Source organism: Grammomys surdaster, unplaced genomic scaffold (assembly GCF_004785775.1).
Source record: "Grammomys surdaster isolate TR1022 unplaced genomic scaffold, NIH_TR_1.0 99, whole genome shotgun sequence".
Classification (NCBI taxonomy): Eukaryota; Metazoa; Chordata; class Mammalia; order Rodentia; family Muridae; genus Grammomys; species Grammomys surdaster.
Genome location: NW_021604578.1, coordinates 5,544,759 through 5,552,358, shown reverse-complemented (window position 1 = coordinate 5,552,358; position 7,600 = coordinate 5,544,759). Strand labels below are relative to the sequence as shown.

The 7,600-nt window shown below is 40.5% G+C and overlaps 1 pseudogene; it reads left to right on the top strand.

Annotated features, from left to right (window-relative positions):
• The first annotated feature begins 502 nt into the window (after positions 1–502).
• LOC114634405 lies at positions 503–843 on the top strand (annotated as a pseudogene).
• Positions 844–7,600: the final 6,757 nt, after the last annotated feature.

Below are 7,600 nucleotides of genomic sequence, written 5' to 3'. Positions count from 1 at the left end.
AACACTATTTTCTAAATCTATCAATCTTAGCAGCTTGAAACACTCATTTTAATGCATATATCATTCTTAAGTGTGTCTTCTGGATTTATTTTATTCTGATTTCTGCAATGCTGTGACAGTTTCAAAATTGGTGTCTTCTTATTGAAGTAGTAGGGGGTATTATTGTATTATAGTAATATATTAATTACTATGTTACTCCATTTCTACTTCAGATAAACTTCTGAATTCAGGCAATTAAAAAAGCTGAAGAGTTCATTGTATACTTCTGGTACGATTCTATGCCTATTATGCTTCTATTTGCATTTTACAAAAAATATCTTGGGCATATTGTTTAGGATCTCATTATTCCAGTTTTTAAAATGTAAGACTCGGCCCCAGCCAGTGAGCCACCACCAAGGACTCAGATGCCTCCCCCTCGAGCCCCTTTGCTTCCTGATGCTCCACCCCAACCCCTGCTTTCTCCAGCATCCACAGGCTGTTTCCACAGAGGAAAGGAAATCATATGTCTGCTATCCAGAACCTCCACTCTTTCACCCCTTTGCTGATGCAAATAAGGGTGATGACTGCTTCCTGCTGGCACTGAGGATTATTTTCATACAAGAATTCAACAGAGAGACTGCAGGAAGATCCTTACAACTGTCCAAGGAATCGGTGATGATTATGATAAAAAGAAACTAGTGAAGGCTTTTAAGAAGACATTTGCCTGCAACTGGTACTGTAATTGAGCATCCAGAATATAGAGAAGTAATTCAGCTACAGGGTGACCAGCACAGAAGCATATACCAGTTCCTGATAGAGATTGGACTGGCTGAGGACGATAAGCTGAAGGTTCATGGGTTTTAAGTGTTTGTGGCTCTCGGAAGCTTAAGTGAGGATTTCCTTGCAATGAGAAGAATTTCCCTTCTGTCCCTTGTCACAAGTTTAAAATCCTCACAGCTTGTATAATGTAATCATTTGGAGTCCACTTTTAACTTGGACTAGTGTAACTCCTTCATGCTATTATTTTCAGTAAAGTTGCATAGTTTTAATAGTCTTTATATCCTAAACATATTCTTAGATCGTATTCTTATTTACAGTTACCGGGACAACCGCTTTTTGACAATTACTGTAATATGTAAAAGAGCTATTGTGTGAAATCTTAAAATCTGCTGTCCACAAAACTACTGTTTTCGTAAATAATTTTCAATCAGGTTGTTCATATAACTTTAGTGTCCCACAAATGTGCCAGTATATTTCCACTTGCTAAGTAAAATCTACAGAAAGTTTTGAAAGTAAGTCTAATAATCTCCTCATTAAGAAGCCCTGGGATCTCCAAGGAGTCATTGAAGACAGCAGCGTTAAGCCTGACCTCAAACATTACGCACTCGTATGCGTGCCAGCTGGCTTCTGTTCGGATTAATCAATCATCGAGAGCAGATGTTTAAGTTATGTTTTGACCACCACCTGTATTTCCATCTACAGATTGACTCTCACTCAAATACGCAATGTACCATACTGTTCTCAGATCCCAAGGGTATTTAATGAACCATTAAAAAAAAGTGAATGTTTTTTTTAAGAAGAGAACACTTAATAGATTGCTTGTGAGCCAGTGCTCTGCATGAATTATTACCTTCATATGCACAACTTTCATTAAATTAAGACTGTTTTCAAACCTGTTTACTATGTGCCAGTTTTCAACTTAGAGTGTAGAAATGGAGAGAGACCAGACAACAATTAGGGTACTGTCTTAGTTAAGGTTTTACTGCTCTGAACAGACACCATCACCAAAGCACTCTTATAAGGACAATATTTAATTAAGTCTGGCTTACAGGTTCAGAGGTTCAGTTCATTATCATCAAGGTATGACAGCATCCAGGTATGCACAGTGCAGGAGGAACTGCGAGTTCTGCATCTTCATCTGAAGGCTACTAGAAAAAGACTGTCTTCCAGGCAGCTAGGATGAGGATCTTAAAGCCCACACCCACAGTGACATACTTCCTCCAACAAGACCACACCTACTCTAACAAGGCCACACCTCCAATAGTGCCATTCCCTGGGCCAACCATGTACAAACCATCGCAGGTACTATGTGCTAGAAAGGCACAGTACATAAAGGCCTCTGAAAGGGTATCTAACCTAGTTTTAGAGCCTCAGAAAATTTTCAGGATATGAATTGGAAATTAAAATATAAAGGGAAACTAAAGTTAGCAATGAAGAGAGTTTTTCTTCTCAGCAGCAGATAAAGCAAAGCCAGAAAAGGAGGGTAGTAAGATTTCTGTTTCCTCAGTTTCCAGATTAATGACCTTTGATCTTAGGTGCTATTATGAATTTAGCTGGAGGATCTGGAGAGATGGCTCAGTGGTTAAGAGCACACTGGTTATTCCTGCAAAGGACCTGGGTTCAATTGCCAGTACCCTCATGGTGGCTTGCAACTATCTCTAGTTCCAGTTCCTGGAGATCTGACACCTTCTTTTGGCCTCTCTGGGCACCAGGCATGTGTGTGTAGTATAGACATAAATGCAGGCAAAACATTCATATACATAAAATGAACATAAAATATTTTTAAAACATGAAGGCAGAAGACCAATTGATTGTATAAGACTTTTTAAAGAAAAAGATTTGGCAAAACAATGTATCAGCCATAGTAATCCCAGAGGTCTGATTATAAAGCATCATCATCATCATAATAATAATAATAATACATGAATAAGCTAAAATATAAAAGCAGACTATTTGGGGTTTTTCCTCTATTCTATTTATTGGAGTCATGTCAAATTGAAGTAGAAATTATTTCTCCTAAAAAATAACAAATACCCTGCTGGTCACCAAGTTCTTATTAGGTCCACAGGTCAGTCGACAGTTTTGCTGTTATCACAGGAACATGGACATTCAATCTAGTTTCTAGATTATTCCATTCCCTACTCAACTTTTCACAGCTACTTCTGTATTTTAAATGTACTACCTTCATTACCCTAATCACGATTCAATTATGACAACTACCTTCTTTATGCTCCCAGCAAAGAGGATAATTGAAACAGCCCCTGGTATAGAGATGGAGTAAGGAAACTGGAGGATGTGGTTTTTTTGAAGAGGTATGGCCCCCATAGACTCATGTATGTGAATGCTTGTCATAGGGAGTGGCACTATTAGAAGGTGTGGCCTTGTTGGAGGAAGTGTGTCACTGTGGGGGCAAGCTTTGAAGTCATATATGCTCAAGCCACACCCAGTGTGATACACAGTCTCTCCTTGTTGCCTGCAGATCCAGATCTCCAGCACCATGTCTGCCTGCTCGCTGTCATACTTCTCACCATGGTGATAATGGACTGAACTTCTGAAACTGTAAACCAGCCCCAATTGAATACTTTCTTTATAATGGTTGCCATGGTCATGGTATCTCCTCACAGCAATGGAAACCCTAAGACAAAGGGGGAGGCATGGGAGGTGGGACAGATATTAAGAACCTAGCAGAACCAAGGACTTGAATATTATTGGTTACATTTTGCATTTATTCATGTCTCTAAAGGCTGACAAGCAGTTTCCCCCCAAATGACAACTGCTCCATCTATGGCTTCATTTGTGACTTATGACTAAATGTACAAGCCTTTGCTTTTGACTATGTACAGTGCGCCAGTTTAACTCCCTAACCCCGACTTTTAAAGAATCCCAAGAAAAGCCTATAAGGTGACATGATTCTTCCATAGATGCTACTTCTGTTTCTTCTGTGCACATGATGCTCCTTAAAAACCAAAACAATCGGAGGGTGATGAAGATAAGAAAGATGCCTCGATCCCATCACCACATTTGATAAGCAAGTGTACTAGACAGCTACCTCCATAATGAGATCGTGCCACCTCAGATCTCTAAAATTAGCCAGCCCAACCAATTTTTCAAAGTCATTATCTCATCCTAACCATCTATATCCTGAAGCATTTAGTTAAAAAGGAAAACATGAGCTGGGAATGCTAGCACTTGCCTTTAATCCCAGCATTCTTAATGCTAGGAGAATTTTGTTCAAGGCAAGATTCTGTCTCAAAAACATACCTAAAAGACAAAAATGTCCTATGCCACTTCTCTGGCCTCACTTCCTAAACTTCCTTCTCTTTACTTATTGCTGCTTACCAGTGGGGTTCTTTCTGCTAGTCCAGTTCATATGCCTAAAGATTAGGACTTGTAGAGTTACTGTTTGTTCTGTCTGAAGCACCAAGCATTCCAGACCTTGGCATGGCTGGCTCCACCAGCCTCAAAGGTCATCTTAGGGAGACCTTCTGCAATCATACAACTTGTAGTGACCTCCATGATATTTATTGTGTTTGTGACATCGATCAATATCTAAAACTTTATGGCACATAACTTGTTCTCTCGATATCTTAACAAGCTACCATTAATAGGACTGCCCAGCTAGATGCAGCTTGAAGTAGGACTACATCCTCAATGAAGTGTTCAGGGATAGGCGTTCACGGCTGATTAAGTGGGTCAACCCTATCACCAACAACTTGGAATTAGGTCTTTCTGCTCTTCCATTTTCACGTTGTCCTTATGATCTCTCATGGCTTCCAGGCAGCTACAGAAGGCACGAGTATTCTGAAATAGAATGGAAACAGTGGGGAGTGCACAGCCAAGGAAAAAAAAATTCTTCCAAGGATCCAGTGGAATACTTTCACCAAAGTTGCAGTGGCCAGCTTCTAGGGAGACTGAGAAAGCAAGTGTCCGCCATTCTTAGGTTCTCCACAGCATAAAAATGGCCACTGATGTAAGGTAGTCAGGGAAGCAAGGCGCTGAAAAGACAAAAAGCAATTTTTAACAAAGGCTGTCTCTAGGTCCTTATCCACAAAATGCAAATCTCCAGGAGTAAATGCCCAGAGGTGTGGAGCCAACCCAACCTCTGTACTTACCAGCTCACAGGAACCTATGCTTTCCCTGGTTGCTAAAGCTACTTTGCGTTTTATTGCACTGTTTGCAATCAGCACCACCCTAAATGATAGCTACCCAATCTGATAAACTGATGAAACCCAGCCAGTGTTTAGGCCTCCCGTGCCAGATTGGTCTATACAAAAGGAACAGGCACAGCGCTTGAGGACCATAATATTTGCAGGAACCTGTGTAAGCTGATTTTTAATTTCCAACTAAAGAAAAATTAATAGAAGCTTACTGGTACAATTCGGATAACATTTTATCTTTATTTCAATGTCACTGAAAAACAGTTTTTTTATGTTTGATGGAGGAAAATGTCCACAAAAAAAAAGTGTCTGGGGCTCCTGAAACCATAAGACATAAGTCCAGTTTATACGAGTCCTGAAGATTTCTGATCGATCTTGGGAACCTAAAGAGTTGAAAAGAATGGGCCACGGAAGGAAAGGAAGAGGACTGGAGGAGATAAGAACGGACAAGGGTTACTATAATTTCTGTGTATGGATGATGGCTTTGATTACAAGTTCTACGGGGATATTTTAGCTGTGGGCCACGACTGCTATTCTAGGATTCCAACACTTTTCCATCTTTGGAAGCAAGCTCTCAGACTTGTGCTTATAGTAGTCTGGCATCAACATCTGGGTTAGAGTTTTTATAGTGTAAGTTAGTATCCTGTGCCTTTATTATAATGTCAGGTTCTATATGAGGCCAAATTAAAGATGAAAGAAAAAAAAAAGGAAAGGAAAATAAAGAAGCCTTATTAGAGATCCTGAGTCCTGATTATTTTGTTCCCAAAAGTGTCTGACTATTCACAATAAAGTGAAGGAAAATGTTTTAAGACTATTCGTTTTAATATTAAAACCTGTGCCACAGCCAGGAAAAAAAAAAAAGCACAAAGCTACTGTTAAAAGACCTGTTCATTTATAGAATCAAATGCACAGCCGGACAGCTGCAGATCCACAGTGTCAGAACCAGATGCACGGCAGCTTCTTTGATGCTGTCCTTCAGAGGCTGCTCTCCATTGAGACCAGCCTGGACGCTAAGATGCACTGTGTCTGCTGGCAGCACAGTAGGGAGGCTGGTCAGGGTAGCTGGTGCTCTTGACTTGGGGTTTTACAAAAGGATCTATGCAGGAGGTGAGGAGTTAAACTGGCTAAGCTGGAGCCGCGGGGGTTTTAGGAAGCATCCCCACTGAGCACAATCTTCCTCCTTACACACACATGAATACCTTAACTGCCTCCATCCATCCAACAATGGGTCTTAAGTTCTAAAGCCGATGCTTCTAGAACTAGCACAAAGGTTGCCCAACATCTCAAATTTACTTACAGCTACTGATCTGTACACTTAAAAAATTACAATATCAAAAATCCAGTGATCTCTACAAAACAATGACTCATTTAAAACAAACAACCAAACAAACAAACAACAACTTTCTCTGCCAATTCACCATCCAGAATTCTTTCTGTGTGCTGGGTGTAGATGCATGCCTTTAACCCCAGCACTTGGGAGACAGAGGCAGACAGTCAGGGCTACACAGAGAGAGTCTCTTCTCTTCTCTTCTCTTCTCTTCTCTTCTCTTCTCTTCTCTTCTCTTCTCTTCTCTTCTCTTCTTTTCTTTTCTTTTTTTTGGTTTGGTTTTTCGAGACAGGGTTTCTCTGTGTAGCCCTGGCTGTCCTGGAACTCACTCTGTAGACCAGGCTGGCCTCGAACTAAGAACTCCGCCTGCCTCTGCCTCCCAAGTGCTGGGATTAAAGGCGTGCGCCACCACCGCCCGGCGAGAGATTCTTTCTTGAAAAACAAAAAAGAAAAATGAATGTATGGAAGTCAGAGGCTAGCAAGCACTGCTATTCCAACAGTGATTCTGTAGTTTGTTTCCTTTTTCTACTCTTGGAATCCTTTCCGCGCTTTGTTACCTGTGCTCTTGGATTTTCCACACACTTTCGCACCGAGTGATGTGGTCAGCCATCCACATTGCTTTCCCAACTTTCAAACTAGAAACCGAGCTCCAGTCTGTTTTAGATTTCATTGTATCGTTCGATGTCACCTATGGAAAAGTGCATAAAATGAATATATAACATGACAAATAGTTACATCATAAATACTTACAAAGTTGCTTTTGTTCAGGAGATAGAACGCTGTGGGAGCCCCCGTGCATCCCTCGGCTCCCTTATTTTCCTAGGTGTTAGAAATTGTTATTAAAAAATTCAAGAAGCTCTTGGCCCTTTTTAATTTTACCGCCCATGCATATTTCACGTAACAGCATACTTAAGCTTTCTAAGTACAGCCGCGGTCCTGCTCGGAACTGAAGCTTCGCGCATCTTCGTTTACTCTGCTTGTATCGTTTGGTTCTGTCTCCAGGAAGAGCTGTAATCTACCAACTATGGCTTCAATGCTAATTGATTAATTCCACCCCCGGTGCTTAGTTATTAATAACTCTCCTCTGCTTGCTACACTGATTTACTGAAAAGGAAAGGGGATGTGTCTTGCCTAGAGTCACATTTGGACAATTTAATTAGTCAACAGAGGCATTCATGAGTCAAAATAAATCCGAGTGAAGCTCCAGAGGACTATGTGACACCTGCTCACTGTGTATCTGCTCTGCCTTCCATGTTCATTATTCTCTTTGACTTATTATTCTCTTTGACTTATTTCATTTATCTACAAAGTCTAGATCATGGCCCAAATCTCAGTATAGTCCTTCTTTTAATATTTG